This window comes from Microtus oregoni, unplaced genomic scaffold, assembly GCF_018167655.1.
Source record: "Microtus oregoni isolate MIOR12 unplaced genomic scaffold, Mior012 000032F_ref0000030, whole genome shotgun sequence".
In the NCBI taxonomy this organism is placed as follows: domain Eukaryota; kingdom Metazoa; phylum Chordata; class Mammalia; order Rodentia; family Cricetidae; genus Microtus; species Microtus oregoni.
In genome coordinates this window covers 4103702-4127851 of record NW_024543091.1, presented here as the reverse complement: position 1 = coordinate 4127851, position 24150 = coordinate 4103702, and the positions used below count along the sequence as shown (strand labels likewise).

The 24150-nt window shown below is 43.1% G+C and overlaps 1 long non-coding RNA gene across 1 annotated transcript; it reads left to right on the top strand.

The window, feature by feature from the left end:
- Positions 1-2965: 2965 nt before the first annotated feature.
- LOC121465935 lies at positions 2966-19128 on the top strand. The gene is made up of 3 exons (XR_005976699.1): positions 2966-2999; positions 8051-8150; positions 19112-19128. It is a non-coding gene; the product is annotated as an uncharacterized LOC121465935 (long non-coding RNA).
- The last annotated feature ends 5022 nt before the right edge of the window (positions 19129-24150 follow it).

Below are 24150 nucleotides of genomic sequence, written 5' to 3'. Positions count from 1 at the left end.
CCGGGAACACCAGAATCTTACTGGTAAGTTACAGCCTTGTGGTAATACCCAGAATAATAAAAATGGGTTAATTTAAGATAGAAGAGTTAGCCAGGAATATGCCTAAGCTATTGGCCAAAGAGTGTTGTAATTAATATAGTTTCCGTGTGATTATTTTGGTCTGGACAGCTGGGAACAAATGAGCAGTCTCCGTCTGCAGCTGGGCACCTTTCTGAACTAGTCCCACACTGTGGAGGAGAGGTAGGAATCAGGCTGTTTGTTGTTGTGTCAGGATGCTCAGAGCGGAGCTGGCACACTGTCCGACTGTGGACCTGAACTTAACTATTACTCATTCATGCAAGCTTTTCAGAAATAGCAATGTCGATTGAAAGGACACAAAAGAAGGGACCACTTCCTGAAAAGAGACAAGACAGAAAACACCTTGGCAGGACTGACAACATAATTTGCATGGCTGCCTGTGAAAAATAAGATTGTAGAGCCCTCTAAGGGAGAGATCCAGGCCGGGAGTGGGAGCACATACCTGTAATTCCAGCTGCTTGGGAGGCTGAGGCAGGAGGATCCTGAGCTTGAAGGAAGCCTGGCAACACAGTGAGACCCCGGTACCCTATCTATATAGAAAAAGAGAATGTGTCAGGTTCTTCTGCCTGGCTGACAAAAGAAAGTCATCTGTTGCATTCCAAACTGAGAGAATACATGTGCTGCTTTCTTCATGTGGCCTGTGCTTGGATTCCAGGGTGTTTTATTTCTCCCACTTCCGGCTGTGTATAAAATGACATTAAAAGTGCAGTTTGTGTGGGGTGGGGATGTGGGGGAGTCAAAGAGGGGGATAGAGGGGTGGGAGCGTGAGCGGGCTGAGGGACTCCCTTGGGCACTGAACATGGAGGACTCTTGCAAGTCCAGATCTCAGTGAAGAGGCGCTGATGGGTCCAATTTTCCCACAGAATATGGAAATGTAAACATGAATTATTAGCATGATTAAAGGAATGCAAACAGCAACTAAGCCACCATCCTCCACCACCGTTCATCAGTGTTTGCAATTAGTGCTCTCTCTTTATTTGCAGCCAAAGGAAAGAGGAAAAGAACAAGGAAGAGAAAAAAAGAAGAGGAGAAGCCTCAGAATGACATGCAAAAGCAACAAAATGATTGATGGAAGCAGACGGCTCCCTGGTGGTTTGCTTTATTAGTTTCTTCTAAGTGTATATGCCTAAGTAATTATTTCAAGATTAAATCAAATATTTAAATTAAGATAAAGATAAAATTAAGGCCAAATGACTAGAAGCAGAATGGCTACATCAACTAATCAGCTCAGATGAAATTTGATCCGTATTTCTGAATTGCCTCCATACATAATGTCCTGATCTGATTGGTCCGAGCAATAGCTCATGCTATTTTCATTTGCATGTCTCTAGTGTCCCCTTTTCCTTTTAGAAATTAACCGTGTAGGTTTCTCCTTTTATCAATTACCCATTGAAGTGCTTTGATATTTTTACTTCCCTGTGCTTCCCTCTGATTTTTTTTTTTTTTTGGTAGAATCGAGGCTGTGTTTGTAATCCTTTTCTTTTAAATAGCTGTAAGAATTTTTTTCCTCCTCTTGTAGACCTTTTATGTTTCAACTCTCACAGGAGTTAAGTTCTTGGGGGCTTGGGAGATGACTCAATGAGTGATGTGCTTGCTCTGCAAACATGAGAACATGAGGCCAGGCTCCCCAGCACCCATGTGGAAAGCCAAGCATGGTGACACAAGCCTATAAAGCCATTGCTGGGGGCAGAGGCGGAGGATCCCTGGGGCTTACCAGCCTGCAGCCTGGCCAACTGATGAGCTCCAGTTCCATGAGAGACTGTCTCAGGAAATAAAGTCAAGAGCACAGAAGAAGACACCTGCCATTGCCCTTTCTGTTTGTGTATCCGTGGGCATACAAATAAACCACACACACCACACACATCCACACACGGCACACACAAACACAAACAAGAAAAAGACGTTGTGTAAATTTTTACATATGCAATTATTTCTGTTTCTTTCATGTTTTTCTGTATATTTTCAATGATATGTTAGAAAACTAGAACAACAACAACCACAAAATCCCTGTATCCTCACTTGATTATTTGCACATTCATGAAGGAACAGGGACATGTGAGATAGTGGAAGTGTATTGGTAAACAAGTCAACCGTATCCTCACCAATGGAGCTTAGATATCCACCAACACCTGTTCTTCCTCTACTCAGATCTCAGGATCCCAGCAATCTGCACCAACCAGAGCCTCAGTAGTTGAGCTCCCAAGGGCAGTAAACTCTGAAAACAAGGCCAACTCATTGTAAATTCTGACAGTTTAAGTTCAGCGGATGTCTTTTTGTCTGGTGAAACCCTGGAACCTTGGTTGCTCCACTCTAAGCGATCATGGAATCCCCTGGACGAGTGTGAAATGTCATCGACCACTGATGGAAAGCTTGACTGGGATGCCTTTGCTGTTGCCATCTTTCTGTTACACTGTACACTGGAGAAAAGAGCCGTAGCTAATCTTGCCTCTAGCCTTGGCACCACCTTCCAAGAGAAAACTGTGGGTTGTATCCTGTGAAAAAAAATGAAAAGTGACTAAATTTGCACAGACACCGATAAAGATGTGGGTGGTTTGGGTCTGTACCATGATGCATGGAACCTTCCTGAAAACAGGTTGGCTTCATTTGCTCAATGACCTTTCAACATTCTGTGTCACAAAGCACTGTGGGTAGATTTTAAAAGCTTTTTGTTGTCTTGTATTTTTCACTTGATTAAGAATTAATAGAGAACATTGATCCCCCTTGAATGGTTAGTCCAGAAATGATCCCACCACCAGCTAGGACCTCTGACACAAAGCGACCTTTACCACATTGTGAAGGGCAGCAATAAAAATCTCTTTCTTCAGCTGCCTGGAACTCTGTCAGAAAGACGATTGCTAAACAAATGTGTGTAAAGAAGCATCTGTCAGATTGAACATGGACCACCAGCACTGCCACCAAAGGTCAGAGCAACAAAACCTGTCCCCTCTATGTGAGAAAGCATTTATCAACAAAGGGGGTTCTTATGATCCCTCCCCTTAAAAAAAAAAGATGTGTGTGTCTGTCTGGGTGTGTGTGTGTGTGTGTGTGTGTGTGTGTGTGTGTGTGCAGTGTGTATAGAGTATATGTATGCATGTGCTTGAGGAGGCCAATAGAGGGCATCAGATACTCTGGAACTGGAGTTGCATGGGGTTTCAAGCCTCCCAATATGGGTGTTAGGAATTAAATCTGAGTCCTCTTCAAGAGCAGCAAGTGCTCTTGGCTTTTGAGCCGTCTGTTTAAGTCCCTCTTCTGCTCACTTTAAATGGAATGATGGAGTCCAGCCTTTCCCAGACAAATGGCTCCAAAATAAAAGTTCCTGGAAAGTTTGGGGATCCATTCAGCTCTTCTACTGCTGTTACTGATGCACAGGGTAACCCCAGCAATTTTTCTCACTTCAGTGTTCAGTTTTAGGAAGGTAGGGCTGAATGGGCAAGAAGAATCTGAGCGACAAAAAGTCAAGGATGAACCAGTGAGAATTGGAGAATGAGAACTGGCTCTTGTAAACTCTCAAAGCAATAAAGAATTCTCTTGTCCTTTGACTGCAATACAATATACTTCTTCCTGAACACTGGAATATTTACCGCATGTATCAGAAGTACCAGTCAGGGACTAGAAAAATGGCCCAGCACACTGCCTGTGCTCCCAGAGGATCTTGATGGATTCCCAGCATCCATATAGTATCTCATTACTACCTCTAACTCCAGTTCTGGGGGATCGGGTGCCTTCTTCTGGCCTCTGTAGATTATGTATACAAGTGAATCACACACACACACACACACACACATATAATACATACACATACATATATACATACAGGCAAAGCACCCATACAAGTAATTAATAATAATAATAGTAACACATAATAATAAATAACCACCATCAGCATGAGGATACAAAAGGTTTTAATTCCTTAAACCATAAATAAATGAAAGTATAGTTTAAATAAATCTATTGCAAGTATTTTTTTTTTCTCTGAAAGTAGTAACACCATCAGACATTCTCATCTGGGTCCATGTTCCCTGGTCTGGCACGTATTTACTGTAAGGTTTTTTGCTGCAATGAGATGCAAAGCTACAGCACCCAAGCTAATTCCTTCTGGAATTTAGGGGAAGTACTGTCAGCCAGCACCACCCTTGTTCTAGAATTATGCTGTGGGATTTTTAAGGTTTGCTGTATTCTCCTCTGGTTTTAAAGAAAGAAAGGAAAGAATTCTGCTTGTCTTATGGCCAAGGCATATTGGCTAGTTGAAGCTCTGTATGTTTTCTTGTATTTTTGTTTGGTTTGGTTTGGTGGGTGTGGTTTGGTTTTACAGTACTGGGGACTGAACCCAGGGCCTCTTGCGTGCTCCAGAGCTCTACTGTTGTGCTGTGTTCTGCTCTATCTTGATCTTTAGCTACAGAGAGAACATCATGCACAACTCAATTGTTCTACTAAAAAAATAAAGATGCATTTGACTACTTAACCGAACCATTATGGCATCAGATAAAAATTTAAAAGGAATCATGAAAGCCTCTGTCTTGGCTAGGGTTTGATAGCTGTGAAGATCGCCATAACTACAGCACTCTTATTAAAAGAGTGTTTAATTGGGACCAGCTTATGTTTCAGAGGTTTAGCCCATTATCCTCATGGCAGGAAGCATGCGGCACACAGGGTAACACAGGCTAGAGTGGTAGCTGAGAGAGTTCTACATCTGGATCAGCAGGCAGCAGGAAGAGAGACACTGGGTCTGGCTGGAGCATCTGAAACCTCAAATCCCACCCCCAGGGACACACTTCCTCCAGCTAAGCCATATCTACTCCAACAAGGCCACATGCCCTAATCCCTTCAAATAATGCCACTCCCTATGAGTCTATGAAGGCCCTGTTCACAAACTACTACAGCCTCATATGTGAAATAGATTTACAAACTTTTCTTATCTTTATAATGTGAGTGCATGTTCATGTGTGTGAAGGTACCCATGCCATAGCACAAGTGTGGGAGTCAGAGGATGTCAGTCTCCATCTTTTACCTCCTGTGGTTCACCACTGTGTCCTACAGGCTAGTTGGCCCCTCAGGAATTTCCCCCTCTCTCCTGTTTTCTTTCCACAGGACACTGGGATGACAGATACATGCTGTTATATCTGCTTTTGACCTGACTGTTAGGGATTCCTAGTCAAGTTCTCCGGCTTGCACAGCAAGCACCGCTGAGCCCACTGAGCCATCTCCTCAGCCAGAGAAATATATTTTTAAAAACACTTCCTTCTGGATTTAAAGACCTGTAGGTCATCATAGACCTTTCCGAGTGTTTTCTATTTACAAAACTGGCTTCTTACAAATAAAACTGGTAAATGTTCATTTTAATCCTGGGGAGTAGAGAGAGTTTAATCTCTTAAAACACTCCCATGGGTACACGGTAAGGCAGACTTCCAGTCTTTGCTGTAGGGTAAAGCAGACTTCTGGCCTTTGATTTTTTCAGTTTGGGAGAGGCTTGTTCTCAAACTTTCTCCAGAGCTAGCACTGGAAGGCACTTCAACTGTTTGAATGGTAAAGCTTCCAGTGAACTCAAGTGGAAAGGGGCTTGTAGTGTATGCATTTAATTTTGGTCTAAACAGTTCGTCTGTTTTGCTCATTTTTTACCTATAAGAGTAGCAAGATAACAAAATGTTTACTACCTTTTTTTTTTTTAATTGGTAAAGAGAGAGAAAAGAAGAACTTACCTAGCTGTTAGAACTTTCCTTGTATTAAAACCTCGTTTTCTGTTAAACTGACTTAGAAGAAAAGTAGAATTTAGACTGGAGTGTAAAGAGGCTAACTGCCATAGAACAATCTTAATTTCGCGATGTTGTGTCCTCAGTGCCATGAGGTTTTGGATACCAAGTTTTTTAAAGTATCCCCCGACACACACTAATTAAAATTCCCTGGGCTTACCACATTGAGGTGATATTGACTCATCTTAATCAGAGTAATTTGCTGTCTGATGTATAAATAAATACCAAAATATTCTAATCAATTTCAACTTGAAATTACGGTCCCTCCCCAGACCTTTCCACGCGTCATTCAGGAGACTGGTGTTTAAAACCCCTTCACACGACAGACATAAGTTACTTTCTTGAATATCTACATTTTCATACTTTCAGTAAATAAGGCATTTCACTCTAAACCTTACCTGTAGGAAGTAACACAGGTAAGTTGATCTTCTTTTGCACTGAGAGAACAAAGGATGTTTGAAATGCTTTCGAAATATCTTTATTTTAGGAAAACCCTGGGAAATATGACGTCCCTGTAGCTTATCAGCACAGGTGTAATACAGGTACCCTCATTTTATGATGGTTAGGTGGACTATACAGATGTCTGTCTTTCGTGAACATGCATTCCTCAGTGGACCAACAGAATGTTATGGTATGTGTATGTTCTATGGCTATATCCATTTCTTCACGCTGTGTGTGCAGGGCGATTGTCTTAGAGCCGTTTGTGTTTTCTGTGGTGTTGACTCTGTGCCTGCACTTGAAAGGGACAATAGGCATTACTGAAGCTAAGTGGCATCTTCTACTTCCTGGTTCAGCTCAATTGGGCAGCATTTTCTGTTATGTTTCCGACTTACAGCTTGTGGTCATGAATATAATAAACTTGAAGTCCAAGTGAAAAAGAGCCAGACTCTCCCACCCCCTTCGTCTGGAGAAGGTGGGTCCTGCACACTGGCCCTTGCAAGGTTCTTAGAGCCACATCCAAGGGAGGGAAGCGATGGCTGTTTCCCAGGTGTGTGCAACAGCATCGCCAAGCCCACATGTCTCTAGCAATCATGAAAAGTCACAGCCGGTACAGAAAACAGAACGTGGGCTCTGAGCCCAGTGCCTTCTGGGACTCAGGTCCGACCCAGGGCCCACGCTCTCTCTGTAAGTGAGAGAAGGAATTTTTCCCTCAGTTTTCACTACTCTTCTAAAATTTTAAACACATTATTTTTTGTCTTTCAGACACAAAGCTCCTTTTTAATTTTCCATTTTACTTTCTACAAATAAATAAGAATTAACATAAACTATGTTACACTAGACTATGGTGTCCCTTCTGTGAATTTATTTGTACAGAGACCTTTAATTGGGCATTGCTGACATGCTGGTAATAATCGATCTATTTGTTCCACCGTGAGCTGGGAATCAAATCCCCCAGTCTGAAGGGATCGTTTATATATCTTTTACAGATTCATTAAATAAAGCAAGCAAAAAAATTCATAACTGCACAATATTACCAAAACACTTCCCAGAATGAATTGTGAGTCTTCATTGGCTGGTGCAGTAATTAAATCACACGCTGTAAAGTAATACAGAAAATGAATTCATTCGTTTTTAATGAAATTCATTATTTTCAGCTTTAGACATTAAAACTAGAAAATTTCTCTATTTAAGGCCAAGTGCTTTCCAAGCTAATCCTAGGGAGCAGAATTCTTAATGTGGCTGAGAGCTGGAAACGCGGAGTTCCTCCCCACCAGGCCGCTCTGACGCCCAGCCCCCAACCCTTTTATCGGATTCCGAAACCGCCTCCGACATAATTGGGTTTCTTAAGACCCAGTTCCTCGCTGGCCGCGACTGGGAACAAAGAGGACTGAACTGAGGAAATAATTACTTTTAATGAGAGAGACACTGGGGAAGTGTAGGAGCGGCTTCCTCTGTTTCCTTTGATCTAAAATAATGAACGTTCATGCAGCAACTAGAGCGGAAAGATTACAGGCAGCGAGTCCTAAACATAGGCGACACTTTGGGAAAGGGGAAGACTAAAAATCTAATGAAATCTTTCTCCTCAAACCGTGTTCACAACGGGGCTTGCTCCGCCACGACACGGCATCCTAGAGCTTTGTATTTTAAACCATTGTACGGACGAGATTCTTCGGTTCTGTGAAATACGTGCAGCCAGGGGTGCACGAAGGGGCGGGTTTGCGTGTTTCTCTTTCTTTGAGTCATCGATGTAGAATTCTTTCAATGTTTTTTTTTTTTTTTTACAGGATATGACAGAGATGTTTAAAACATTTTTTATCTTATTTTTTCCCCCGACGTTTGCATGAAGAGTATACTGCCCGCACTGTCTTCTGTCACGAAAGAATTGTGAGTCTCCCCCAGGGGAAGATAACACCACACTGGATCCCATTTTTACAGTGCAGGAGCTGATGGGCTGGGTAAATCTTTGTCTAAATGCATGGCATCAATAAATCAGCAGTGAGTCCACCACTGAAATGCGTCCTCTGTTCACATTTGATTTTCTTTGTACCTAATCCTTTGTAAGGATGAATGTCTGTATCAGCTAGGAGAAACTACACAGGAGTAATATGTAAGCCTTGATATCTTGGCTGCTATAAGTTGTGTTCCTTTTGGGGACAGGGGAGACAGCTCAGTAGTTAAAGCAATTGCCCCAAATCAAGAGGACTAGAGTTCAGATCTCCAGAAGCTGCATAGATGCAGATGGTTGTGGTGACCCACTCACCTGTAACTCCAGTCTCACAATTTAGGAGTTGGGATCTGAAAAGGCAAGTTGGTTAATAAAGCTGTCCATATAAGGGGACTCTGGGTTTAACCTGGAGACTGCTTCACAATATAAAGTGGAAGAGCAATCTGGAAGATTCCTGGCATCAACCTCAGACACACACACGCACATACACACAGACACACATACATACATACACACAGACACACACACACACATACATACATACACACAGACACACATACACACAGACACACATACATACATACACACAGACACACATACATACATACACACAGACACAATACATACATACACACAGACACACATACAGACACACATACATACAGACACACTTACATACATACACACAGACACATACACATACATACATACACACAGACACACATACATACATACACACAGACACACATACAGACACACAGACACACATACATACATACACACAGACACACATACATACATACACACATACACACATACATACATACATACACATAGACACACATACATACATACACACAGACACACATACAGACACACATACATACAGACACACATACAGACACACTTACATACATACACACAGACACACACATACATACACACAGACACACATACATACATACACACAGACACACATACATACATACACACAGACACACATACATACATACATACACACAGACACACATACATACATACACACAGACACACATACATACATACATACACACAGGCACACATACATACATACACACAGACACACATATATACATACACACAGACACACATACATACACACAGATATGCACCCCCTCATGCCTGCACACATGTATATCCCTATACATGCAAACACACATATACATGTATATTATTCACATATAAAGAAGAAGAAAAGGAATAGAAAAGCAAAGTTTGTTTTCATGATAATGCAAAGGCCATTGTGGATAAGGTGGCTGTCCCTCACTTCTCTTCTCCAAGTAGTGGAGTTGTTTCCTTTTAAGGTCATGTTACTTGAGCTCAAGGCACCATTGTTGCTGCTAGGGGAAGTAATAGATGGCACAGGAAGCCACACTGTCAACTGTGTTGACCTAGAAACAACACATTGGATCTACTTGGTTATTCCATGCCTTACTGACCACCTGGCTTCCCCAGCAGTGAGGCTAGACTGGAGCCCAGCATCCTGAGAGTAAGTTTGCCCTGGAGATGTAACTTCCATATAGTATTCTGTTCTGGAACTATGCCGTGATTATTTAAACCAATACTTTATTGTTAGAAATTATGATTATTTAAAAATTTGCATATTATTAAAACTTATGCCATGGATTCCAGAGGAAACTCAAAAACTAATGCAATTTCTGGTTATTTCAGTGTAGTGTATTAAGAATACATGGACTTTCCCAAAGTAGGTTTCCTTTCTGAAAAAGCAGACCCATTAGGTCCAACCTTGTCTCCCCGGGCACTTTGCACAATGCACGGGAGTGCTTTGGTTTTCCAACTGGTGGATAGGAACATCCAGCACCTCTACCCAGATAGTAGAGGTCAAGCAGAGACATAGGGAATGTTTATGCAGTCCAGACATCAATATGAATGGCGTCAGCAAACCTTGTATGATGGAGAGATTCAGTTTTACATCTCAATTATGAGTAATTTTTTTGTCTGTGAAGGTCCCACAATGGCTAAATTTTTTGCTGCCTTGCCCAATAAGGACCAGTGTTTGGATCACCAGAACCCACATAATGAAAAGTGGGTCCTGTGACTACCTATAATTCCAGTGCTGGAACGGAAGAGACAGGATACTTAGAGCAAGTTGGCGAGCCAGACCAGCCTATTGGCAGTGATGTGTTCCACTGAGGGATGCTGAGTCAATCAATAGGATGGAGACAGATGTGTATTTCTAGAAGATGCTTGCTCTTCCACACTGTTCCTGCAAACTTACTGGATGCTGTGTCATGGAAAACGGTAGCAGTAACAAGCTTAGGTTTATGGAGTCCTTAGCATGTACTATCTTGCTACAATGTGTCCATTGAATATTAGTGTACACATGGCGCTTTGCATATATAAAAGAATATAACAAAAAATCCATTTGTAACCTCCTTCTAAAAGCAGTTTGTATATGCCTTTTAAAACCTTGTATTATGAAACAAATTCAGACGCACAGCAAGTTGTAAAAGTAGGGCAAACAGCTTTATCCCGAGTATAAGAAGGAGAGATGCTGGCCTGAGGCTTCAACTCCAGCCCCCAAGTGTTGTAGTAGACATCCTCCCTCCTATCCACAAACACAGCCATCAATACCAGGACGTTAACATTGGTGCCCCGTTCATCTCAGATTCCATCAACTGATTCAAATGTCCCAAATATCAAAAAGGTTCAGGCTGGAGCCACAGGGTGCAGTTAATTTTCTCTTCACTCTTGCTTATGATAGAGTTCCTCAGCACTGCCTCGTCTGCGTGACCTTGCTGCTTTGAAGGTCAGTTATTTGATAGATTGTCTCTGAGCTGAGGTTCACTCGCTATTGCCTCAGGTTTGGACTCAGGGTGCAGCTTACACGCAATGCAGAAGTATGTTGCTGTGGTCTTTGTGTCCTGTCAGGTGGTATGAGTTCAGCCTGTGCTGTCAGTCACTCGGCTAACTTTGCCTTGTTAAAGGATGTTGATCCTGTCTCTACCATAAAGCAACTTTTTTCCCCTTTTTAATTAATAAACATTTGTAGGAAGGCATTTTGAAGTTATACATTATTCTGTTTTTTCCAAGCTTCAAATTCATTCCTTCATTCATTTACTTCATTACAAACTCCTAGATTCTGTAGGAATTATAATTCATTAGCATCATATAATTTTATATGTCTTTATTATTTATGTGTGTATATGCCCGTGTGAGTTTATGGGTACCATGTGCATGAAGGAACTCTAGGAGGTCAGAAGAAGGCATTGGATCCCCTAGGACTGGAGCTACAGGCAGTTGTAAGAAGCCATGAAGGTACTGAGAACTTACCTTGAGTCCTCTGCAAGAGCAATAAGGGCTCTTAACCTCTTAGCCATCTCTTCAGCCCATAACTTGTTTCGATTCACTGATTACCCCAGACCTGCTCAACCTACTCAAGCTGCCGTCGTATTTTCTACACGCTACTTTCATTCTCTGAGCACTTCTTGATTTTGACAAAGTAAGAATGTTCAGGCTATTTTCCTGCCCCAGATCTGGTACAATTCATACAATGATCTTTGGTTCTTTTAGTACTGAAATGTGTTTATAAACCAAAATCTAGACACTAGGTATGTTCATTGCTACTAATACTGCAGCGCTTTCTGAGTTCTTAGTGAACAGAGAGTAAATCTATGGTGAATCTATAAATAGACAAGCGTACACGTATGCACATACACATGCCTGCACGCACACGCTGCTGCCTAATAGTTTCCTCCAAAGTTGAAACATTCCATGCTGCAGTTAGCAGGAAGGTAAAGAATTCAAAATAGCTTCAGGAATTCCCTGAAACTGACAAGATTCTCTAGGCCCCTCCCTGCCAGAGTAGAAAGGCTGAGAGTCCCGCTCAGAGGAACCAAGCTGAGACACAAAGAAGACTCTGAGACCAGCCCAGCTGCCTGGAGCAGGTTTAGAGGAGAGTCACTGAGAAGGGATGCTCTTTAACCGGTTGAGCTGCCTGTGTGCTGCTCAGTGAGCTCCAGGATCCCAGCTTTTGTGAGCTGCCACACACGCTGGGGTAGACTTCAGTGATGCAGCTGTCTTTAAGTCATTTCTGCTTCTGCAAGCAGCCTCTCACCTATATTACTGCAAATAAAACTCACAGGTCCCAAGTTGGTTTTTGGTAGCATCTGTACTTTGGTGTGTTGTCACACAGCACAGGCACACACCTATACATTCCACCTTTACCTATTCCCATAATTATTGACAGAAAATTTACATCCCGAGTCCATGCCAATATTCCCAACTCCAAAAGCATGGTTTATTGTAGGCTTCCTCCAGTGCCTACCACTACTTTATTGTTCAACTGTAAGAGCCAAGTCTCATAGTAGCCTCCATTTGTTCACTAATGTGATCCAGCACGCCAGCTAACATTTTCCTACTGGCTGTGTGTAGCCACCAGGTTTAGGGCTCTGAACCCTTAAAATGTCCACTCTTACATGTGCTTCCTTCTCTTGCTTGCTCTAGACGGGGTATCGCTGTGTTGCTAAGGCTCTGCATGAGCTGGTAGGTTTGTTCACTCCTCCCCCCCCCCCCCCGCAGCTGACGTCAGAACTGGAACTATCAACACACGCCGCCTTGCCTGACTTCTCTGTAGTTTTGAGCCTTGTTCTGAGCCAATTCCAAAGATGCCTTTGTCTGACTTGACTCTGGGACCCTACCAAGGACCTCCACTTTCCATGGATGTCTTCCCCATCCCAAGTTGAAATGATCTGGCCCTAGCGAGAGGAGAACACGAGATGCGAACAAACCCACTTAGGAGTTTATCAGAGGGGGAAAGTACACACGGGCCTAGGAAAAACGGTGTACAGAGAGGGAGAGAGGCTGCCTCTCTGAGGACAGAGAGAGCAAAGGTGGAGGTCCGGCTTTTAAAGGCTGCCTAGCACATGCGCACAGGGGGAAGACAAGGCTTCGTCACATGCTGATGACGAGCGACCCACATGCACACAAGGGGTTTGCATGAGTGCATCACACACTGATGACGGGCGACCCGGAAGTGCAGCCTTATGGGTGGCTGAGTAATTACACAACTGAGCTCTCCTGTCCTATAGCAGACAGCTGTTACTGCTGTCCACCGACTCCAATTCCCTCCTCATCCTGCTTTGACTCTGACAGTGGGTTTGTCTTGGATATACCTCTCCTTACCCTCTTTATTTGGACTACCGCAACGGCCTCATCTCCACTCTGCCTTTTGCCTTACTAATACTTCATAAAGTTTATATCTGGAATGATTTTGCTCAGTTGCCACTCAGGAAGGTTCTACCAGCTTACATCTTACACCAGTATTAAGAGGAGCTATCTCCCTGTGCCCCCACAACGCATTTAGATCTAATTTGAAAAGTGAAATTTTTATGTATCTCATTTTACCTTAAACTGTACTTGAGGGAAAATAAAGTACTTCTACAAAAAATGGAATGCATAGTCTTAATAAAGCCCAAATTACTATCTCATTAAGGTTCTTAATCTTTAATAATAAACACCAAAGTTTATAAAACAATAAATTCACTCAGCTGTATAATAACATATTTTGCTGCTAATAACTGTATGAAGTCCAAGAAACATATTGTGAGACCCAGATTTAATTGAAAGAATTAGCAAATTTAAATTCCAAATGGGACAAGAAAAACAACATATGACAGTCTGTTTTGACTAGAACAGTTGTCAAATCAATAATTAATTATTTGTACGTATGTTACTTTGCCTTAAAAAAAAGAGAAGGAATGCAGGGGGATAGGAAGAGCCCATCACATAACAGAAATAGGAGACCACGGTCATGTGTTCTTGTGTCCCACACTTTTGAGGAGAGCCATGGTATCACAGTGTGTCCATATTATCGAGTCTCCCCAGGCCACATTTCACAATAGCCAACAAATGTCTGTGGAGTGTAAGTGGCTTCCCAGTGGCAGCATCATTCACAAGGAAGCACTTGGCGTGCCAGGCATCTATTGAAGGCTGCTCTGTTTACACCTGTAAGTAGTTCTAAGGCATAGAAAATATGATCCAAAGGAAAGCATTCCCCCTTAATTTGTTTTGTTATGGAGATAAAAGCAACTAACGCAGAAAACTGGTACTGAGAAATGGGGCTGCTGCCCTGACTGTATCTGCCAGGAGCGTTGAGGGGCTGTAGGGGCAGTCTTGTGGGGGGAATTAGGAAAGGAAATGGAGACATGGACTGGAATGTTGTGGGCAGGGCTGTGTAAACAGCTCTGCTGTTAGCTCAGAGGAACAAAACACTGACAAGCATGTGGACAATGGTGACTACTCATGAGCTTCCCAGAGGGAGCAAAGACTCTCTTATACTCTCAAAAGAAATCATGTCTACAGTTTGTTCATATCCCGAGATTTTGTGGACGTCCTGAGTTTACACGTGGTAAATTAACTAATCTGGGGGAGGAAGTTTCAAGGCATCTCATTCAGGGTGTGGTATGGGCACTTCAGCTGCTTTTAGATGGATTTATAGTGATAATCAGAACTCCTTCCCCTCTTCTAGGGGAAAAAAAAAAACGGAGTGGAAAGATTTGAAAAAACTTGCATTTGCTATCCACCCTCAATAATATATTTTAAGTTGGGACTAAGAAAAGTATGATAGATGAAGAAATTATTACGGCTAAAAATGAGACAGACACTTTGCTCTAAAACCAAAGGAACAATGCATGGAGATCATCTCAGGAACTGACTAGACACCATTCATTGCAGACTCCAGGTATAAACCTTGTAACTCATTTCAAATGCTTTGTTTGGAGAAGAGACCTCCAGGGTGCACTGCTTACAAAAGGTTTTCTAGGAAAGTGTTTTCCCGTATTCTACACTCCAGGCATTCTAAGGTCTTTATAACCATGATCCAAGGGATGCTGTTCCCTGAGCTGCTAGCAGTCAATGGCCCCATCTGTGTGGTGCCATACTTGTGTGTTACAAGCATGTAACTTGCCCTTTTATTTAACAGAGCCTCATAACTAAGAGTTAGGAGACATTAAACTTGAATTTTTGAGCAATGGCGATGATGATGAGCCTTGGGGAACTCATGAGGATAGACAATGCATTTTTCCAATATGAAGTGGACACAGCTTTTTAGGAAACATGGGCAGAATGTTATGGTTTGGATATAAAATATCCTTAAAGACTTATTTATTGACAGACTGCCCTCCTATAAGTGGTGTTGTTGTGAGGTCATTGGATCATAAAGGTGTCAATCTCATCAATGGATTCAGTCATTAATGAATTCTTAGCTAAATGGATGCTAATAGGAGGTGGAGCCTAGTTAGAGGACTTAGAGGGTATATCATATCAGTCTTTCCTTCCCCTCCATCAGCCATGGGGTGAACAGTTTTCCTGCTCACCCTTCCTCCATGATAATCTTGTCATGGAGCTGAGGCAATGGAGCCAAGAAGGCTTGAAACTTCTCAAACTGTGAACCTAAATACATCTTTCCTCATTGAAAAGAAAAGGTGCTATCCATTTATTTCTCATTTTCCCATCCTAAATAGAAAAACACACCCTGGCCATTGAGTCTCAGTACTTTATGCTAGTTACAATTTTCAATAACTGACCAATGACAGCTTCACATTCTTTCCTGCCTGTTGGGCAATATTGCAAATAGAAGCTGAAGACTTTTAGAGTCTGGTTTCACACGTCTGTGTTAATTTCTTGTCTGTCAGTGTGTATAGATTTCCATGCTGTGCAAATGAAGAGCTGCTGGGCAAGATAGCATAAGCAATATCGATGATTTCTTCTAGAAAGTTGACAGAGTGATTTCTACTTGTATTTACTATAGACTAATTTTCTTCACCTACACAACTGACGGAAATAGAAATTGCTTCCCAATTCTTTGGCACACCAGTCCCTTTCCTTATGTTCTTATGAAACAAAAGCAACTGTGTCTGACATGAGGCACTTCATGTGTTGGAGCAAAAGGGAAAAAGGTTTAACATCCTCTGAAATTATTTTGGAATCAGTAGACTCATGTCTGTGAGTCTTAAGCACCTATCAAATAAGTCGATAAGGGAATTTAAGAGAGTCAGCAAATTCAATTCATCTGTTCCATCATCCATCTTTCCCGAAACATGTACATGGGCACTTAGCAAACATGCTGGCACTTTCCTCTCTGCTGTTCTCAAATGTTCTACTTTATAGCAAAGAGCCATTTGTTTGCTCTTAGCAGGAAACAGCACACTGCAGCCTCCTTAGGCTACCCATGGAAGCCCAGACTCTAATGAAGACTGAAAGCCAGTGACTGCGGCTGATGTAATTGGAATGATAGAAAAATCACTGCAGTGTCAATTTCTCAAATGGATTAAACTAGTTTAGGGATTATATTCTTCTGTTCTGAAATAACCTAAATTATTTCAACATTTCCTATGATAGCACTTCCTAAATAAAATAAAATAAAATTAGGTACTTACTCAACATCATATGCCAGATATCATCTTGACATCTTCACCTAGGTCCACTACCCAAGATTGACTCTGTGGGATAACAAAGGCATAATGGTATCTACTCCTGTAGATACCAGTACAGACTCAAGAATGGGGTACTTGCAAGGCCCTCGAGATGTGAGGAGGAACTTGTTCTCACACTCTTGCTTATCCACTGGAGTTTCTCCTTCCATCTACAGGAAATGACTGAGCTGTGGACCTCTACCGCCCGTGCTGAGGCTGCCCTACCAAGGCGCTATTGGTCTAAGTGGGAAGAATGAAGCAGAACCATGGGATTTTGTATCCATTGCACTAGACAGTGGTTCTCAGATCTTGTTTGTACATCAGAATCCCATGGAGGACATTGATGTGGGATTCCCCTCTGTATGCTGTGAATACCATTGGCTAATAAAGAAACTGGCTTGGCCTGATAGGTAGAACAGAGCTAGGAGGGGGAAACTAAACTAAATGCTGGGAGAAAGAAGGCAGAGTCAGAGAGAAGCCATGGAGCTGCTGCCAGAGACAGACATGCTGCAACCTTGCTGGTAGGCCACGACCTCATGGTGACACACAGATTAGTGGAGATGGGTTAAAGTAAGATGTAAGAGTTAGCAAATAAGAAGCTAGAGCTAATGGGCCAAGCAGTGATTTAAATAAACATAATTCCTGTGTGATCATTTTGGAGCAGAACAAGTGGCCTTACTGCAACAGGAAACCACACCCAAAGCTTCTGGGACAGAGAATCTGGCTGAAATAGAGTCTCCGAGTTCTCATTTCTAAAAAAAAAAATCTCAGGGCTGGACTATGGTTCATTGAAGAGTGGTTGCTACTAGGAGCAAGGCCCTAGGTTCTATCCCTAGTGCCTGCACCTCACCTCACTTCAGGCAATGCCAACTGCATCAGGTAGTGAGAACCACAACACTACAGCCCCTCCCTTTGGGTCCCTTTTGGAGGACTCTGGAGACAGCCGGGTCCTTCATCCCCTTGATTATAATTTTTCTTACTTCTCTCTGACTAGTTTCGTTGCACCCTTTTATTCTCTTTCTTTAACAGTGCATTCTCTCCTCCCCTCTCTCTCCTTTCTCCTCTCTTTCTGTCTGCCTCTCTCTGTCTCTGTCTCTCTCTCTCTCCATCTCCCTCCTTCCTTTTAGAACATCAGGTCTTCTCATTTTCTGTCTCTTTACCTCCCTTTCATTCTCAAAAGCTCAAGCCAGTTCCTATTTTCCATGAAAAGACTGTTCAGAGAAGCTCAAGTCTTCATCTTTCCTTTTTCTTATTCTGGGTTCTTTGCTCTGTAGAAAACTTTAATTATCCTCAAAAAAGATTCACAGGGCTTCTCTCCTCACGCAAACTCTTGTGGGAGGAACGATTCACAGATAAAGTCACAGCGATTTTTAGCATGCTTAGCGTGTGTGGTGTTAAAGCAGGCACTAATCATTTCCTACATATTAACCCCATCAGGTTTTATTATTGGCCCCTTTTGTGAGTGAAGCCAAGGAAGAGCAGAGAAGATGCATGGTTCACTTAAAGTCAGTCACACAGGAGCCCCGGGGGGAGGGGGGCAAGGGTTCAAGCCTTGGCCACCTGCCTTCTTTGTAACCACCAGTGACTTTGCTGTGAGAGTCCCTTTGTGTTTATGAAACAGCGCCTGGTCTGAGACTTGCTTGCTTTCAGTAAACCACAGTCATGGCCCCTCTGGGGGAAGGGCCACCACCCAAGTGGTTCCTGTCGGATCTGACACTCAACCTACATTCTCTTGTGATCATTTCCCATTGACCAGTGTATTTGACACTGCTGTAAGCACACAGACATGCAGCTCACAGAACAGGTGCACGTGGTTGCTGTACAAATCTTAATTGCCCTTGCATTATGCTAGTCATTTTCAGTTGTTATCATGGACAATGGACCCTGTTTGAATAGTGGGAGAGAGTTATGAAGGCACCAAATATTTAATAAGTGGTTATTATATGGCAAAATTTGTCAGTTATTTGGGGTCCCAGTTAATAAGCTGGACTTAATAGCATTGCAGAGTGCATGGAATCTGCCAGTAGCCAGGTGTGAATATTGACACTATCACACAAGCACACACACTTCTACCTATTCTCATAGCAGCACGCTTGCAAGTCAGAGCTATAACAACTATGCAGAAAACTGATAGTCAAACATTCGCTTGGTGAACTCTGCAAAACAGCAGTTATTATATGTCTGTCTTTGCTACAACTGAATCTCTTTCTTTGGCAGATCTAGTACTTTCTCAACAAGCAAACATGTTTGCTGGTACGTTGAAAGCCTGCAGACATACAAAGAGTGGCCTCTTTTAGCATAAGAAGATTTAACATTTAACATTCGCCAAGCCGAGATGGACGCACACTGCATCGCACACAGAAGTGTGAAGATGCCATGCGGTTGTGTTCGTCAGTGCGGTGATTTTTTTTTTTTTCTCCTGATAGGTAGACCATTTGCTGAACTCAAACTTCATTGAACCTTCCAGTTCTAAAGCATTCATTTCTGTGCCTGGCTTCCTTCTACGCAAAGAGAAAATGGTGTTGCAGGCAAGAAGCACTGAAGTCGCAACTCTGGAGGACACATTTTAATCTGTCACTCTACAGTATGAGTACCAGTGTGTTCACAGACAACAAGCAACTGCTGTACCACTGGGCACCAATACAAGTCCCCATCATGTGAATACAAGCAAACGAGCCCTGGAAACTGGCATGTGGGCGGCACAGGGTTTACACTGCTCTAGGATACCCGAGTCATTTTATGTGAACTAAGCTGGGAAGACAGGACCCCACGGGGAGCGCAGAAGCACAAGCCAGCCTAACTCACCATGGAAGTAGCCTGTCCCACTCCTGGAGGAGGAGCGGCAGAGAGATTGCAGTGGTGCTAGCAGTACAGGAGGCAGGGAGGTGCTGAATGAGCAAAAGATTTTTTGCACAGATGCAACACATTTTGCACAGATCAACAGATGCTGCGAGTACCACGCCTTGATGAGCAGAGCCCAGATTTGAGGTGACCTGGCTGCAGTGCTGTTCAGCTGCTTACCTGTAAGGCCATATGCTTGGCCTCATTTACAAAGCAGAATGTCATTCGCTACTTCTAAACCTACTGCTAAACCCATAAGTACACACGGCAGGTCCTTTATCCATCATCCGTACTAATTTTTGAGGGGGGGGGATGGGAAATGCGTGATTGACCCCAAACTGTATATTCCTTTACTTGAATAGTCCCCCTGTTCTCCATGCTCAGTTATTCTACTGGGGACCAGCAAATTAAGTTGTATGCTGTACACAAATGTGTTGTTGGGGGCCTCTGCCTTCCCAGTGCTTCGGTGTTGCTGTGCTTGCTTCTGGGGTGGCAACCAAGTAGGAAGTGTCCAGAACTTCCGTGTTGAAGGGTCTTCAGGTGGCTGAGACCATTGCTGGGGCTCTTCTCTTCCAGAGACTTCCTCTGGAAATGTGGCAGTCTCACTACACAGCACAGGAGCTCTGACACGCTGTATTTAGCTTTGGTCAATTAGCTGTTCTCTCTCCGCCACAGAGAGGAGAGGTTAGTTGCGAATGCGACAATCCTTAGGAGCGTAGGTGTGAGGATGTGCGCACATTTAGAAGCATCGACACTTTGCTCCAGAAATACTTACTCCCTCTTATATCGCGAAGGGTGAAATAGCTACTTTCTTGGTTGAGATCATTTCTTTCATCTCAGTCTGTGCTTGATACTGTGGTGAACAAGTATGCAGGTGTTCACTGCGGCCTGTGGTTTCCAGAGCTGGAGGTTTCAGAAATCCCCTGCAGACCTCAGGCTTCTGAAGAGCCTTCCGGGGAGATGGCGGAAGCACATCTGTCTGGAGCATCATATTCCAGGTGCCTGAGTGCAATTTGAACAACTAATGGAAGAAAAGTCTCCACTTCTGCCTAGCAAACACTCCACCAAATTAAATGAACAGCAAATGTTTTGTTTTTGCCAGGGTGATCTTGTCCTTAGTATAATTTAAAGACAATTGCTCATGGACTGTTCTTTTGTTTCTATTTATACATGGAAGGGGCAGAACTCCTGGGTGGTCTGTTGACAACCCAGCCAGGCTGTGACATACCGTCAATTATTTCCTCTCTATCTTAGAAGAAAAACTTGTAAAACCGTTCAGGTCTTTCCATGACATTGTCCATACCTCCTCCAAGAACAGAGTGCACAGACAGCAAACAGTACGAGCAGGAGGTACTGTTGTCAATTTAGGATCAGCAACTTCTCAACAGATGGCCACAAGAGATTTAGATGGAACAGGTTTGACCTCTTCATAGCAGAGGTAGCAATAGGAAGCCCCAGGACCGTGTTACAGCTCTGCGAAGTGTTACGGCTACAACGCTTTCTCAGGGGCTTTGGAGTGCCAACTGAGAGCAGTCCTTTGGAGAGCAAATTTGCAGCTCAGGACAGCGGTGGCAGGAACAGGTTTCCTGTCACTTGCAGGTACTGAAAAGTAGAGTCTCAGAGCTCTGGTGGCAGAGGCAGGAATGAGTATCCCTGCCCGCAGCTGTTAGGGAAGTAAGCGAAAGCTCCCTGGCAGGAGAAGCCTTCTCCTGAGGACTACCAGATTTATTGAGGACCAGTTTAGCCTTGATTGGGTATATGTCTTAACTGTATTCAACCAATAAGGAAAGAGCTGTAAAAAAAAAATGTTCGCATCCGTTCTAGTTGCTATGACAGCCTTTGCAGGTGGCAGTGGGCTGTATTTTATCTGTGTACATCCTTTGGGGTCCCTCACTGTCAAAAATCGGGCCTTTCTGCAGCTGTTTTGCTTGATTATTTGTTGACTTGGTTTTTTGTGTGGTTGTTTTATTTTGAAATCTCCTTCCCAACTTTTTCACTTGAAGCCTGGGTTTCCTTTCTTAAGGAGAGCCCCATCCCAGGTAGGGAGCTCCACAATGGGGAATCTTCCTGTTCCTATCACTAGGAACCTCATTTCTCCATTCTTCATCCATGTGCTTTTTGGGGTAGATCAGAGAGACACCCCAGGAGCTGTTTAAGGTGGAGGAGGAAACACCAGCTTTCTCTGGTGCCCTCTGTGGGCAGTGAGTTGGATCCCTGGCTTCCAGGGAAAGCCCAGTTTGAGCAGTCGGGGCACATCAGCTGCTCCAATGGTCCTTGAGAACTTGGCACTGGGTTTCTTCTCTTTATCTACCCAATCCTTCTAAAGACCCAGGAAGCCCAAGTTCTCTAGTAACTTAGGGGTCTAGACCAGAGATAGAGCATTTGCCCTACCCACGCAGGGGACTAGATTTGAGTTCCAACAACACCCTCAACCACAACCACAACCACATACACACACCACACACGATTGCTTAAAGTATCTGGACTCACAAGTTTGGGGCCAGTTGGGCTACACAATAAGACTATTTATTGACTAAATAAATAAAATTGTCAGGGGTTACATTAGGAAGACTGAGGCAGGGGATTGGCATGAGATTGAGACCAACCTGGGCAAAGCCAATCTGGGCTCATACTCAAAAGAAAAATCTAATAACTAAATCAATGAACAAAATTAAAAGTACTTTAATAAAATCTAAAATGGGTTCCCTTTTTTGAAGTTAATCCTTACAGATCCAGAGGCAAGGAATTCAGTTTTTCATGCCTCTCTTTCCTTCTAATTCAAAAGGCAGGGCTATTCGTCAACAAGGAAGCCCTGACTGAACGCAATGACTTATATATCAGTGTAGGACAGAAGGAGATCCATGACATAGATAAAGTCTCTACCTTCACATGGACCCAAATGAGATAGAATTCTGGTCATGAATGTACCCAATATATTTGCAGGGGCAATAACTAAAAGCCGCCCCCCTCACTCCAGGAGGACTGGGTCTTTTGAAAGTAAGAAAGTGGAATATTCCTTTTTTTTTTTTTTTCCAAACCTGCTACTTGAGAAAGAAATGCTCAACAGGCGGTCTCGCTGGCCATGTGCTGTAGCCTCCCACTGTCCTCAGCTGCTCGGATGCAGTGTCCCGCAAAATCAGTATGTCACTGCATGCCTGCGGTGCAGGAGCTGGGGCCGCGAGCAAAGGACTGTGGGTTTGCCTTCCTGCCACTGCCGCATATCCAAAAGACATTTCAAACATGAAAACAATGGCCACTGCACTTCAGTGGGCACCTGTTAGGTGAAAAGGTTTGGGTTTCAAAAGAGAGAAAATACTGTGTTATGCTGGCTTGAGTTACAAGGAATGAAAATACTGTGTTATGCTGGCTTGAGTTACAAGGAATGTTGGCTCAGTGATGCCATTGACCTAGGGCCCTGCCTGCCTGCTCAATTCTGGTACCAGATCTCTTCTGAGGCCATTCTTCTATAAACCGGATGATTGAGGTTTCCCCAGATGAAACATCCAGTGGCTGGGTATGAAATAGCCAGGAACTGGAGTGAGCACAGCCTCTGATGTTTGCTTTTCCAGAAATAAGGACTTTTCCCTGAGTCCCACTGCATTTTGTTGTTCATAGGAATATGCCCCCTTGGCCAGAGTATGTCAAAAGCTCACCACTAAACCTTTCCTGAGAACGAACTGGGGAAAATGGTCTAGTTCCATCAGGATTTAACCCTCACACTGGAGATGTTAGTCATGACCCCCCAATCAACCAGATCGCTGTGGGGTCCTGCCTAATTGTTTATGTTAAGGACTCTGAGTCTAAACATTACACAACTCTGGTGTAAAGATGGCAGAGTAGGCAGGCGTGTCTGTCAGAGTGAAAGGAACGCTCATTTCCCGACACCAAATCTCCCTTTAGGTTACATGAAAGTCTACTGGAAGCATAGAGCTTATGAGCTGAGTCACATCTGGTGACCGGGCATGAGTTGGTCAAGTGTTCTAGCTACAGAGAATGATAAGCCCCTTGTACCTCATTCTTGCATGATTATCTCCACATGTAAACAATGTAACAGGAACACCGAGTCATAAAGGGCAAACATCTATTGCAAGGGTGGCATGTGGTTTCCTATTTCCACATAACAAATAGTGATACACCATCGATTAATGCTGTCTCTCTGCATTGTGGGTCAGGTTCAGAAGATACTGACCGTTAACATCCTCATCTGGAGGCTTGACTGTGCTGTTGTTGGCAGAACTCTTCATGGCTGCAGAATCCTGACACAGTGCTTCCTCAAACCCAGCAAGAAAATCAGCTTACTTTATGAACGGCCAGGATCTTCTCATTAAAGGGAGATTTAGGTCAGACACAGTCAGGATAAACTTTTTTGCTTAAAAGTCAATTGATTGCCAGGTGGTGGTGGCACACACCTTTAATCCCAGCCCTCAGGAGGCAGAGGCAGACGGATCTCTGTGAGTTTGAGGCCAGCCTGCCTACAGAGCTAGTTCCAGGACAGCTAAGGCTGTTACACAGAGAAACCCTGTCTCAAAAAAAAAAAAAAAAAAAAAAAAAAAAAAAAAAAAAAGAAAAAGAAAAAAGAAAAAAAAAGTCAATTGACTAAGGAATTTAGTTACATCCACAGAAC